Source organism: Strongylocentrotus purpuratus, unplaced genomic scaffold (genome assembly GCF_000002235.5).
Source record: "Strongylocentrotus purpuratus isolate Spur 01 unplaced genomic scaffold, Spur_5.0 spur5_scaffold_2, whole genome shotgun sequence".
Classification (NCBI taxonomy): domain Eukaryota; kingdom Metazoa; phylum Echinodermata; class Echinoidea; order Camarodonta; family Strongylocentrotidae; genus Strongylocentrotus; species Strongylocentrotus purpuratus.
Window position 1 is genome coordinate 39,155,141 of NW_022145605.1, and position 15,395 is coordinate 39,170,535.

Below are 15,395 nucleotides of genomic sequence, written 5' to 3' on the forward strand. Positions count from 1 at the left end.
CCAAGTCAATGAACCACTATATACCACAACACCGCCTTGTTAAAAATCTTCTCCTGATGTTGAATGTTTACATTTCTTGAGTGTTAACCTTTAAATGTTATGACCCGCAAAGGCCATTGGTTATTTCAGGCGGGGGTACAAGTTAGTGTTAAAAATTATCTGACAAGCTCAACAAAGGGTTGTGATAAAAGAACTAATAGGTGAGGGGGGGGGGGGGGGGCAAAGTTGACCCTCGATTTCCCGACCTGCCATCGATTAATTGATGGTGAGAACTACCTACAAGTAGGCGAGGTATAATACACGGCCTTCATGCAGGTGATATTGAAAAGGACGTTGAGTATCTTGTTTTGCACGAAATGGTCAGAAGTTTTGGCGAACGATGGCTATCAAGCTCGTTCTCTGATTAGTGTCTCAGCTTCGAGGAGAGAAAGAGAGAGAGAGAGAGAGAGAGAGAGAGAGCAATACAGAGATGAGAGGAAGGAGAGAGGGGGAATATGTACGACACCCTTCTTCATATCCCCCTCTCTCTATGACCTTGTTCTCTCGTTTGTCACCTACCCTAGCCTTTGTTACAAAGCCCCCCCCCCCCCATAACGCCAGTGTGAAGGACCCGCGCTACACCACTGTTTCTAATATTAGTATGGGTGTAATCCACATAGAGTGCTGATGAGTCCTCATCTGTTTGTATATAGTAGTTTTTAAAGGTAATGCAAAGTTTTGGGAAATTTTGAAATTTGGATGGATAGTAATTCTTTCAAATTTTGATATATTTGGATGCCCCTGTGGATTTATCATAAGCACTAGAAAATTAAACCCCTTAAACACTTCTGCTTTCGAGAAATTGAATGATCAAAAATTTACCGGTGTTCACGGTAAATTTCAAATATTTCAAATAGCGCCTAAGGCCATTCCATTGTAGCTGCAACCATGAAAATCTCAGAATACGCAGTTCTGATACATAATTTCCAAACGGGAATAGCTAGTCGATCGATTGTAGTCAAGAAACATTGTTTTAAAGCTTAAGCAATATCAGTATTGAGAGGGGGCTGTACAACATAAATAGTTTATTATTTACAATTTCCTCAATTTAGACTCGATTTCAACCGCGACAACGATCAGTGAATATTTTAAAATCGCAAATGCTTCCAATATGTTCATTTGAACCAAATTCATGACCCCATACCAAAACTTTGTATTACCTTTAATTCCGTATATTTGTGGGGGGAATTGTTATGACTTTCATGAAATAATTTTTCTTTTTTGGTATTTGCCAGCTATGCAATTGACAAAATATCCCTTCTCCCTTCTCCGTAACCTCCACTGGCTCCCGATCATCAAGCGGATTCACTTTAAGATCCTACTTCTCACCTACAAGTCTCTCTCTAACTCCACCCCTTCTTATCTGTCTGAACTCATTTACACCTACACACCCTCCCGTGCTCTCAGATCCCAGAACAAACATCTTCTCCAGATTCCTCGTTTTAAGACCCAGTAGGCTACTACGGCCGTAGCTCCTTCACCTTCAATGCTCCCACCCTCTGGAACTCTCTCCCGCTCGTCATTAGAACTGCACCTTCCATCCAGACCTTCAAGACTACACTTAAGACCTACCTTTTTAAGAATTAATTATTATTATGCTTTGCTATCTATAATTTCAATCGAAATTGTATATGCCTACAACTTGTAATATATGAATAAAATCTTGAACCATAATTGTTGTATCATTATTTAAGAATGAATTATAATGTTTATCTCTCTAGTTACTGTTAAATTATTTTAGTTAAGATTTTGGCAGAATTTTTGTTTTAGGATAGTTCAATAGTAGATGCATGTAATTAATTAAGCTTGTAATACAATGTAAAGCGCATAGAGACATACCTTGTATAATGCGCTATAGAAATATAATTTATTATTATTATTATTAAAAAAGCAATCAAACTTCAACGAGACATCTTTGCATAATGTATTGACTGTTCATGTATAAGTCCTCGTCATATACTCACATCAGCATACCACGCAATTCTGTCGCCACAATTTCACAAATGGTTGATTTCTGCCTTTCTTGCAATGAATGCTTCTAAATATAGTATTAAATGCGACTAGGGGAGTGACTTGATCATTGTGTGATACACGTATAACTCCAAAACTCTATCAGAGAAAAATAGGGAAGATTTTTTTTTTCCTTCAGACTTTATGATTGTCAATTAGCTTCATTTCGTGTTTGCAATTCCAATGCAAATAAGGTAAATTCATCGATCAAACCCATGACATTTATCATGCTCATGTTATAATTCTTCAGTATTTTGTCTGTCACTATAAACGCATCACATTTATGTATTACGTATGACATCTTTTATGCCAATTAATGAATATATATGCATTTTCTGCACGCCCATATCATGCATATTGAATCGGGAATAAATCGAATGAAATCAATTCAAAATCGAATCATTGTTATATTCATGTAGTATGTTTGCATAAGCCATTCTGCTAACGTACTTATTTTATATACCTTAGATTGTGGTGAAGATGCTATTGTAAAAATGGATGTAGGAAAGAATGGTAAAACAACAACAAACAAGAAGTATCTTATCCAGCTCACTCAGGCCTGTGTCTATCTCCCTCCCATATTTCAAGGGCCTAGTGAAAAGAAGAACAAAACAGATAGACTGACGGACAAACAAACAAAATACACTTATGCTGAAGAACTATTTCGTTTTGGGGGAGGGGGGGGGGGTGTAAAATATGACCTTTCCTCTCTTTCGTCCTGCATTATCTGTTTGACTGCGAGCTAAGTGAATTGAACAAATTCTCCAGTGAGATATAGTTTCAATGATTCTGCTGAAGTTACTCTGTCGAGATTGATCAAAACATCAGAGTGTGCAGTGATTTCAAAATTCAATTTTCCTACTTTAATGAAACAAGGAATGGGCGAGAACATGGTTGCATGCATGCACTGAATGTGGAATCACCCCTGCTGAGTGGCTTTAAATTACATTGCAATCCATTGTAAAGATTCAATTATTTCACTCTGAGGCCGCCATCCTAGACTTTTTCCACAGATAGTTCGGATATTACTTTAAATATATCATATGTTATAGAAATATTAAGTTTTTTTTTTAAATGTTTATATGTAAAAAACATTTTGTATATTTTGTATTACACCTTACGTTTATATTTTCTTTGTTATTCAGTTATTATATTTGGAAAAATGCAAAAATAAAATACAAATCTAAAATAAGAATAAGAAACTTTGCCCCATAATAAATTATTAAAGCCCCTTATCATACTCCAAAAGCGGGCTATTCGGTTGTGCTGCAACGCTTCCTTCAGGGCGCACACCTCTCCATTGTTTAAATCCTTAAAATTACTCAAACTTTCTCAAGGTACTTCTTTATTTATGTACAATCTCAAAAATGCTATGTTATCAGTAACATTTTATGACAGTTTTCGGTTGAACTCGGATTGTCCACTCATTTAATACAAGAAAAAAGGATGACTTCCATCTACCCAAATTCACTAACTGATTTTTGCAAAATAAATCAATTAGATATGAAGGTCCTCAAAAATTGAACTCCATGCTAAGTCATTTAAAGGGTGTAAAGAACCACAACGCATTTAAACGTAAACTGAAAAGAACAATACTTGCCACTTATTGATTTATTGAAATACATAATTGATTCATATATATATTGTTAGACGTATGTAACATTATTAATATTGTATCGTATTTCATAGTATTGTATTGTATTGTATCTGTATGTTTTTATGTTTGGGGTTGCTTGTTTACAATTTTTTAACTTATTTTTGCAATCCCGGTATTTATAATGATTTCCTTTGTAATGATTTCATTTTGATTCGTATCTTTTGCCGAATAAATGTGAATTGAATTGAATTGAACGAGGAAATTAACGCGACCTTTATTAAGTTGCGTTTCAAGAGAGGTGAAATAATTATTAAACGTTCTCGCCCACAGTTACAATACGAAAGGTAGGAATATACGAGTGTATAGTATAAAGAAAGCATAGTGACTATCGTTAATAGTGTATAGATTTCATTTGACACTAATTATTCTTAACCTAAGTTCTAAACCCAAAGAGAATATATTTATTTTTAAAGCAGTTAGTTCATACTTTAAAATTTTTTTCTTCCCGTTTTTATAGCACGTCTGCCGGGGGATGGGATTTATTTCTTGAGACGAAATAATTTCCGACAGGTACAGGAATTACTTCAGTCTTCTTTTGACTGTATGCAGTGGGTGTCAAATACCCGCTTCCTCGAGAGCAGGCGCGCCGGAAGCAGTTTGGGATTGGGGGGGGGGGGGGGGGGGGCAAACGTTCCAGGGGGCTCAAATTTTGGGGCAGTGGCGTAATGAGCAAAAACGTTTGGAAGGGGGTCATACCCTGGTCATACTGAACATGATTGGTTACCAAGCGATCAGGTAATGCGTTTTGGCCCCCCCCCCCCACATTTTTGACTGGGGGGTAACTGCCCCCCCCCCCTGCCCCCCACTTCCGGCGCCTATGCTCGAGAGACATAATCACTTTCGATGCACCCCTCTCTCTCTCTCTCTCCCTCTCTCTCACATACACACACACACACACACACGCACACAATAGATACACAAAAGAAACTTCTTAACCCATTGCCTACTGGAACCTGGTGGTCCCTGTGTTAAGCCTATGGGAATTAGATAATTCAGTAGCCAACGGGTTAATAATTCGAACGTTTTTTTTTTAACACTAGTACTCCCATAGACCTATATATCTACCAATTTGTTATGTATATACCTACCAATTTGTTATATCCTTTTCAACTAAACTACCACTTCCAAAACGTTCGAATGATTGGTTAAAGGTAGTATTTGATGTTCGAAAAAATCTATCTGTTCAATTGTTTTGTGGGTGACATGATCAAAGATAATTAAATTGCTTCGCTGAATGAATAGAGCAATTGTTGACATAATTTCATTTACTTCAATTTTCGTTGCGACATGTGAAGAAGACTGGAAAGTCATCATGCATGCTCCGCCACGAAAAAAAATTCATTGACAAAAATTTAATAAGTTTCGTTTTTTTTCCACTGACATAACTGCCATTTTATTTTACACATGAGAAAAGAAAACAGCAATCGAACGTCTACATTATAATCACAGAAAAGAACAATACTTGCCTCTTATTGATTTATCGAAATAGATAATTGATTCATATATTTTGTTAGAAGTATGTATTATATTGTATCGTATTTCACAGTATTGTATTGTATTGTATCTGTATGTTTTTTTTGGGGTTGCTTGTTAACAAGTTTCTAACTTATTTTTGCAATCCAGGTATTTATAATGATTTCCATTAAAAAAAATTTTTTTTTAAAATAGTGTATAGATTTCATGTGACACTAAGTATTCTTAACCTAAGTTCTAAACCCAAAGAGAATATATTTATTTTTGAAGCAGTTAGTTCATACTTTAAAATGTTTTTTCTTCCCGTTTTTATAGCACGTCTGCCGGGGATGGGATTTATTTCTTGAGACGAAATAATTTCCGACTGGTAGGAATTACTTCAGTCGTCTTTTGACTGTATGCAGTGGTGTCAAATACCCGCTTCCTCGAGAGCAGGTGCGCCGGAAGCAGTTTGGGATTGGGGGGGGGGGGGGGGGGGGGGGCAAACGTTCCAGGGGGCTCAAATTTTGGGGCAGTGGCGTAATGAGCAAAAACGTTTGGAAGGGGGTCATACCCTGGTCATACTGAACATGAGTGGTTACCAAGCGATCAGGTTATGCGTTTTGCCCCCCCCCCCCCCACATTTTTGACTGGGGGGCCACTGCCCCCCTCCCCCTGCCCCCCACTTCCGGCGCCTATGCTCGAGAGACATAATCACTTTCGATGCACCCCCCTCTCTCTCTCTCTCTCTCTCTCTCTCTCATGTACACACACACACACACACACACACACATTCTCACATCAGGGCCTTTGTGGGGCACCTGATTGTGGGGGTATTTCTGTGCGTTCCAGATAAACCTTGTGGTCCCCTACTAGTGGGGTATGTACAACCTGGCGATAACAACCCGGCGGTGTGCTTACGATGTTACCATAAAAAAAGTGTGCAAGTTTTAGCACACGCTCACAAAAAGTCATTTATGGGGTACCACTTCTAATGCCCCGCAGGGCATAGGACACCGAATATACAGTCATTTGAAAGACTTTACTCTGTGGGGTCCTGAAAAAATACCCCACAAAGTAAAAATGCCTCACAAGGGGTATGTGAAGCACACATAAAACCCCACAAGAATGCTGAGGTGAGAGCACACACGCACACACACGCACACAATAGATACACAAAAGAAACTTCTTCATAATTCGAACGTTTTTTTTTTAAACACTAGTACTCCCATAGACCTATATACCTACCAATTTGTTATATCCTTTTCAACTAAACTACCACTTCCCAAACGTTCGAATGATTGGTTAAAGGTAGTATTTGATGTTCGAAAAAATCTATCCGTTCAATTGTTTTGTGGGTGACATGATCAAAGATAATTAAATTGCGTCGCTGAATGAATAGAGCAATTGTTGACATAATTTCATTTACTTCAATTTTCGTTACGACATTTGAAGAAGACTGGAAAGTCATCATGCATGCTCCGCCACGAAAAAATTCATTGACAAAAATTAATAATTTTCTTTTTTTTCCACTGACATAACCGCCATTTTATTTTACACATAAGAAAAGAAAAACAGCAATCGAACGTCTACATTATGATCACAGAATTCTGTATCTCTTAAAAACTTGACGTATATAATTATTTTCCAACAACAGCTCGACGTGTAATGATATTTTATTGTCAATCAATATTTTTAGGAATTTTTATCGTCTGAAATCAACAATGACAAACTGTTGCGTTTTTTCCAAAAGATCTAAAAGATAAATTAATTGCATGGAATTAAACATGATACCCAAAAAATACAAGACAAGACAAATATTCAAACAAAGCACAAATAAACAACCAAAACAAAATGAACAGACATAATTGATATACGAATGTATCTGCAACGTTATGGTCAATATTTTTCCAAGCGCCAAACAGCAACTTCAACAAAATAAATTATTTATAGTATTAGATATGAATAAACATATTTCTATTTTATTTTTTTGTTAATGAATACTGACTTCGGAAACGGCAGAAAGGATAACAGCAATAAAATTGAGGTAGCAACTTGATTTAAAACGACAATTCTCCGGCCTGCACCAACGACAAAATGATTTTTTCAGGATGATTTGTGGGTATTTATAATATTCGCATTAACCTTATTGTGGTTCTTATATTTTCTATTGTCGTAATGATTTATGTAGGATTAGATCACCATTATGCCTCAGCGATAATGAGAGGAGAAAGGCGACAGAAATTTGCACGGTAACCGCTAATGCACACCTCATAAATTATTGAACCGGATTGATTTTCTCATCAAATCATTTGCCCGAGTTGACGAGACCAGATTGCATTTCGTGTTTTTTTTTTTTTTTGCAGTTTTCCCGTGTTCAGAGAAGCTATGAGGGCGGGTAGCGAGACAAAAGAAAGATGATTTGTTTCGGTTTAGGTGCTTTTTTCCCCCAAGAGAATATTTCTTATATCAAAGGACTAAAAGAGTAAAATCAGCATGTCAATCACAAAGACATACAAGTCACTTCTTTAGAAAATAATTTCAGCGAAATAGAATATCCTATAATTTAAAAATTCAATGTGAAAAAACATATTTTTTTAAGTTCCGGGGGAAATTCGCGTGTTTTTGTGGCGGAGCTCTTCATGGTTGGCCAGAGTCATCTATACACAAAGTTTGGCCAACTTCGTTTCGGTTGGTCACAACATGGCTTTTTTTTTGCTCTGTGCTTGCCCAATAAATTAGTATTCGCCATAATGTGCCCCGTTCGAATCGGGTTGGCAAAACTCTCCTAATTAATAGCGCTGTGGTTGACTGCGAAACATTCATCAACTTACAGTCTTTCCTGTTTTATCACAAATATATCACAGATCTTAGATCTGAGGTGCAGTTTGTTCGATTGAATAAGATATCATCAAGTAAACAAACTCGAATAACAACAAAAATATTCATAATTTGGAGGCTACAACTTAAAAAAAAAAATCTTCTCTGTTGTTTGTTATATGTTGAAGGTAAAACTGAAGATATTTCTGCAAATTATTAACAATTTTCTTCGAGGGAATTACCCCCCACAAGGCCTCTCAGGCTTTATTCTAATTATCTCCTTTCATTGTCCAATATAATTTGCAAGCTATTCAACATTTCAATGCAATTTTTATTTGTGTATAATTTGCATCGAAATTGTTAATGATTATATGTTCATTTTTATGCTTTTTACATGAGAATGAAAAAAAAAAACGAAAACAAAAAACGTGTTTTCTTATCAACAAGTGTGCACAAATAGTTTTTTTGGTTTGGTTTGGTTAACTTGCAAAGAACTTCTTTTCTATATATATCATTATGAAGGTTGTATAGTGTGTATCAGTGTGTATGGGGGGAAGGACCCAAAATAATGGTTATAATTATTTTACAAACATTTGTTAATATGGAAATTCAGCTAATAGAAATAATGAATCATTATTTCTATTAGATACCTTGAGTTAAAATACATGAGACATGTCCACCCCCATCTTCTCTCTCTCTCTCTCTCTTCTTTTCTCTCTCACTTCTTCTTCTTCTCTCTCTCTCTCTCTCTCTCTCTCTCTTGTCATTTATACGCACACCCACACACATATTTTCTTTCTCCCCGTTTTTTCTCTTCGTGTTAACGCATCTTACATCGACATGTACATTGTCTTCGACTCTTGGTAGACCGTTCAGTTTATTCATGGAGACATGGAGTTACTAGTAATTCCATGGTTTATTTTATGGCCAAGTGTTTGAAAGGCACATTCGGTATAAGGGAAACATCATCTCATAGTTGTGATCTTTTTAAAGTTTGAACTTCAAATTTTAAAAAAAAAAAAGAAGGAAGAAGAAAAACCAAACGATTGGTATACTTACTTACTTGGATATACTTGGGTGTAGAGACTGGAATCTTTGCTTATTTGTCCCTCTTTACTGTTGCATCCCGTCTCAAGTATGGTTCAAACTTAATTGGATTGTTTCTCTAATACCTTCCTAGGAATGACTTGAATTGGTTAATGGTGGCAGCATTGACTACTTCTTTAGGCAGGGCATTCCAATTATTTACACTCCTTCTTGAGAAACTATACTGCCTAAGTCTTGTGTTGAAACGTTGTTTGACAATCTTGAAATCATGGCCTCTTGTTGTTGAGCCAGTGGCTAGTTGGAAATATATTCGATCCAACTTCGATCTTGTTACTGACGTACATGATTATAATACAAGAAATAGCCGATTCAACTTTAACTTACCAGAAAAAGTAGGTAGTATTGGAAATTCGTTTTATTACAATGCCATAAAAATTGGAATTCCCTTCCCAATGGTGTAAAAGAAATAGGAAACTATGATCATTTTAAGAGGAAATTAAAGGAATACCTAATGCTTGACAGTCAGAGAAGAGAAGTGAATGACATGTTATATGATTGAAATTTGTATTCTTCTGTCGGTTCATACTTGTTCATGTTATATATACTTATGTTTTCGTACGTTATAGAAATTCTACAAATTCATCATTATTTTCCTCTCCTTCCTTCTCCTCTTTTTCTTCTTCTCCTTTTTCTTTTCCTTCTTGTACTTAATATCATTCTATCATCAGTTTAATGTTGTTATTATTATTATTATCTTTAATAAGTAGTTCTTTTAATTTTCTTATCTGTCTGTAAATATTACTATTTTAACTTATTAATTTTATACATGTCTGTAAGGGACCCCACTGGAAATAAGCTCTCGAGCTTTCGTGTGTTATCCTGTTCAAGCTGACTTATTTTTGATCTGTTATACCCTTTTCACATCTACCAAATACATATGGAAAACTTTTAGCCCTAAACGCGCATAAAAGAATACAGCACTAAACAACCGCTTTAACGAAGAGAGCGCGCTCAAGTGCACTCTTGCGTGAAAGTACACTGATCGGACTAGTTCAATGCGACAAAGCAGGGGTGCGAGCGCTTGCTCTCGTTGACTACTTACTAACACTAACAAACTAGAATTAGAAATGAAACTCACCTATAGTTAAATAAATGCAAAATTACGGTAGACTACACCAGCAGAGGCTTGCCATTACACCGTAGACGAAATCGAACTCATTCCCTTTGCCAATGATTATACTGACTTCCCTCTAGTTGGAGTGCAATGACCCATTCGGGTGCGCATGTATAGACATGATGCGCGTAATGCGGTCTCCGAGATTTTGAGCGCAACGCAAACACTCTGTACGCACTGCGTTAAATACACACACTGACCTCTACAGCGATTGCACGGAAGCTATAACTGTGCATTGTTTGTACGGTACGGGCGCACTCGTTGTGAGTAGCTATAGCGCTACACTATCCCAGTCACCTTGGTTTACTATGAAAAGCTACCTTTTATTTGTTGGAAAATTGCCACCGTTTCCCCTCCACAAATGAAAACAATCGTTATACCAACGTAAAGGTGGGATGTCAAGGTTTCTGAATCCGTCCGAAGATTTTTTATACGTCACTCGTGTAAGATTTGCCGACTGGTTGACTGAGCGAAACCCGACAAAAAAGGGGGAAACAGTGCAATCTCCATAGGCAGGCTGAAAAAGTCAAAACTTTTAGGGGAAAAGTGCAACCGTTTCCCCTGAAAGAATAATCCCAAATTTAGTATCATTTTTAAGACGACATTTCAAATTATAAGAAACCGTCCGAAGATTTTTTTTAAAAAATTCCATTTTCCCGTAATACCAGCAATTATATCAAAACATGGCTTTTTTGGTGTACGTTCCCCGTGCTTAACAGGATAAGCGACGAGGCGCAGAGCAGATGCGCGTAAGTTTTCCATATGTTGCTTAACCCCGGGAAATAGGTGGGGCTAAGGGGGCTCTTAGCCCCACCTATTCCTTCCTTAGCCCCACCAATTACCCGGGGTAATTTTAGCCGGCTTTCTGTTCACATTACGTTTTGCCAAAGTGGGCTAACCCCACAAATAGTACGGGACTATCTGGCCCTGCAAAATAGCAGGGTTAGCCGGGCAATTGCGGGGTTAGCCGGGCAATTGTGGTGCTAAGCTGCGTAGTGTGAATCCGAACCGGGCTAAGGAGAAGCGGGGCTAAGCAACAGCCAATCACAGACAGCGTGGTCGTGTGGTCGTGAATTTGCATTTATCGCGCGCTATGCATGCAGTTCACGTTACGCATGCATGCTCTCTGTATTGACGTTTAGTCTTTTACGAGGCAGAGGTCATTATGAAAAAATCTTTATTATAAAATTGATTTAAAAAAATAGTGAAAGAACATGTAGCTCATAATTTTTTATTGCATTTATCATTATCAGTCATATTTACGTAGGTAAATTTATCAAGTGAATTGGATGAAAAATGGGTAATTGATTTGTATCGGTAAAATAATAAAGGGAAAACGCTTTGCGCGGTAGCAAAAGCATTAATATTCATGAGCTATCGAATAGTCCGGGGCGCGTTATTTTTTTATGCGGCACAGATTGGGGCTTTTTTTTTAAAGGGGTCTTGATTTACAGACTGTACTATAGACAGTATAAGTAGTAGAGGTCTGTTTTTAATAGTGTTACATGTAATCCACTACCGCATGGAAAATCATTACATCAACAATTAAAATCAAATTGGAAACCTGAAGAAGAGGCAGCACGTCGATAAGGAGAACATCACAATAATTAGTCAATGAAACTTAACTAACTTAAACGAATTGGAATGTTATCTAAACACATAGTTCGCGATGGATATACAAACTTCTTCGCAGCGCTAATCCGCTAGCGAACATGACTAGTCTCACGTACGTGCAGACACTATTCAGAAGGGAAAGAACGTACTTCCCATAGGTTTAACACGCGCCATGCCCCCAATCTGTGCCGCATAAAAAAATAACGCGTCCGGGGCTAAGGCGAACGTAGTGTGAATCGCGTGAAATTTCTTAACCCCGGCTAAGCACATAGTCCGGGGTTAAGAAAATAGATGTGAACAGCAAAAAAAATAGTATGGGGTTAAGGATAGTATGGGGTTAAGGATAGTCCGGGGTTAAGAAAAATAGATGTGAAAAGGGTATTATTGTATATTGTTGTATGTTGGAAGCTTGTCGAATAAAAATCAATCAATCAATCTTCGAATAATCCCTTTGTACTGACTTTCATGCTGGTTTATTCTACTCTTTGGGGGCGGGTGACAAGTATTAGATGACGTTGAACTAATCAAAGCTTGCACCAACAGGAGAAGTCACAGAGCTCATAATTATACAGCTGCCTTATGATATTCTTTTGACCCATAGCTGGGCTAGTGCATGAAACATGTTTACAGTGGGTGCATTAATATATGTGGATGGGGAGAACGTTCCATACATACTTTGATGGATGGTCCTTGGGTAAAAACTGTATTAGTACGCGTCTATCCTTGGAGTAATCCCTTTGTACTGATCGACCTTCATGCTGGTTTATTCTACTCTTTGTCGAATAATCTTGCATTAAGAAGTGATCGAGGCTGTCAATTGTACTTGATTGAGGAGTAGTTTGTAAGCATAGGTAGCCTCGACATTTCATGTCCTTGCTGGAATGATGTAAGTTTTAAATCAATTGTTCTCCTGGAGTCGATCGTTGCTAATGAGTTTTAGCCGCCCTTTTTTGGTACACCGAGATTCCATCCTGTTGAACTTCATCTGATGTCTGATGGTATGGGTCCCAATAGGTAGCGGCATATTCAAGCAGTGGCGGATCCAGGGGGGGAGGGCCGGGGGCCCGCCCCCCCCCCCCTTGAGAAAAAAAAATCATTTAAAATCACGTGATTTTTACCTTTTTTGGGGGTTGGGCCCCCCCCTGGCGCTCAAGGGGGGGGGGGAGAGGGTGCAAATTGAAATTTTTTTGAGGATCAAAAAAAAAAAAAAATGTGCTCACACCCCCCCCCCCCCCCCCCCCCCCCCCCACTGAGCGAATTTTTGGCCGGCGCGTTTTTCAAATTTTCGGGAGCAAAAAAAAAAAAAAAGTTGGGCCCCCTCCCCTAAGAAATCCTGGATCCGCACCTGTATTCAAGTGCTAGTCCAACCAATAATGTATAGGCTGTTTCCGTACCATCAAAGGAAACCTGAGGAATTTTCTTTAAAGAAGGTTGAGCGTTTTTTGTCGCACATGGTGTATGCGACACCCCCCCCCCCCCACCTGTCAGGATATTGTCGGTAAAATTGCGCTGCCGTCGGGAAAAAAAGAGAAAAGGGGGAGGGAAAAAGAGAGGGAAAAGGAAAGAAAAGAAAAAAGAAAAGGAAAAGAAAAGAAAGAAAGGAAAAGAAAGGAAAGAAAGGAAAAGAAAGGAAAGAAAGAAAAGAAAAGAAAGAAAAGAGAAGAAAGAAAGAGAAAAAAAAAAAGAGTGAGGCGAGGAAAGAAAGGAAAAGAAAGAAAAGAAGGAAAAGGAAAAAAAGAAGAAAAAAAAAAGAGAAAAGGGAAACAAAAGAAACGGGGGGTGAAATAGAGGAGAGAGTGGGGGAGGTAAGAGCCTGAGAAAGGAGGAGTGAGTGTAAAAGAAAGGGGGGGGGGGGAGGTTGTTAGGTGGAGTCGTCTCGTCAAGGAAGCAAGAAAGAGACGGGTAAATATATTCCTGTGTCGGGTCAGCTGTGTCGGTATTCTTGCTCGATCCTTGTGTATTATATCAATGCAGAATTTTGAAGTAGGTGAGATGTATATTGTCGGTCGGCCGACAAGTTTTTTTTCCCTACGAACTGTGACTTTTTATCCGCTGTGACTAAAACTACAATACTTGTATTTTCTCGAAGTTTCACTTTCCTATAATATCAGCTAAAGAAATCAGAGGTTTAACATTTTCGGGGAAACTAAATTCAAACAAGGATTAACTTTGAGTCAACAACGGTACGACGAATGGTCTTCCTTTCTCTATATTTTGCTGAAACGCCAACTTCATTTAGACGAGTCGAGAACGGTACAACGAATCGTCTTCTTTTTCTAATAATTTGAGGAAACGTCTAAGCTTCCGCCATACACGCGGAGGGGGGGGGGGACTGAATTCAGATAAGGATTAGAGAACAGTACAACAAATCGTCTTCCTTTCTCTATATTTTGAAGGTAGGCAAAAATGGGACAACTTCATTTAGACGAGTCGAGAACGGTACAACGAATCGACTTCTTTCTCTCATAATTTAAGGAAACGTCAAAGCTTCCGCGCTTCGCGCAAGAGGGGGAAGCTGTATTCAGACAAAGAGTGCTTATTAAGAGTTAAAAAAAAGGTGCAACGAATTGTCTGCTTTCTCTAATAATTTAAGGAAACGTCAAAGCTTCCGCGCTTCGCGCAAGAAGGGGGAAACTGAATTCAGATTAATAAAGCTTAATATGAGTCGAAAACGGTGCAACGAATCATCTTTTTTCTACAATAATTAAATCAAACGTCTAAGCTTTTCGCGCTGGAAGGGAGAAATTGAAATCAGACAAGGATTTAGAGTGGAAACGGTACAACGAATCGTCTGCTTTCTCTTATAATTTAAGGAGCCGTCAAAGATTCCGCGCTTCGCGCTAAAGGGGAAACTGAATTCAGACAATTAGGGCTTATTAAGAGTCGAAAACGGTACAACGAAGAATAGTCTTCTTTCTCTAGTAATGTGATGAAACGTCAAACTCGGCTTCCGCGCTTCGGGCAAGAGGGGGAAGCTGAATTCAGACAAAGAGTAAAAAAGCAGTACAACGAATTGTCTGCTTTCTCTAATAATTTAAGGAAACGTCAAAGCTTCCGCGCTTCGCGCAAGAGGAGAAACTGAATTCAGATTAATAGAGCTTAATAAGAGTCGAAAACGGTGCAACGAATCGTCTTCTTTCTATAATAATTAAATCAAACGTCTAAGCTTTTCGCGCTTCGCGCTGGAAGGGGAAAACTTCATTCAGACAAGGATTAAGACACGGTTGAACGAATCGTCTACTTTCTCTAATAATTTAATGAAACGTCAAAACTTCCGCGCGAGGGGGAAAAACTTAATTCAGCTAGAAAAGGATTAAGAGTCGAGAACAGTAGGCCGACACCGAATCGTCTGCTTTTTCTCATAATTTAATGAAACGTCAAACCTTCCGCGCTTCGCGCGGAGGGGGAGAAACTGAATTCGGACAAGGATGAAGAGTCGGGCACTGTTCATCGAATCGTCTACTTTCTCTAATAATTTAATTGAACACCATAACTTCCGCGCTTCCAGAAGCGGATCTAGAGGGGGGTTGGGGGGGTTGCAACCCCCCCCCCAAAAAAAAAAAACCGGGGACCATTTTTTTA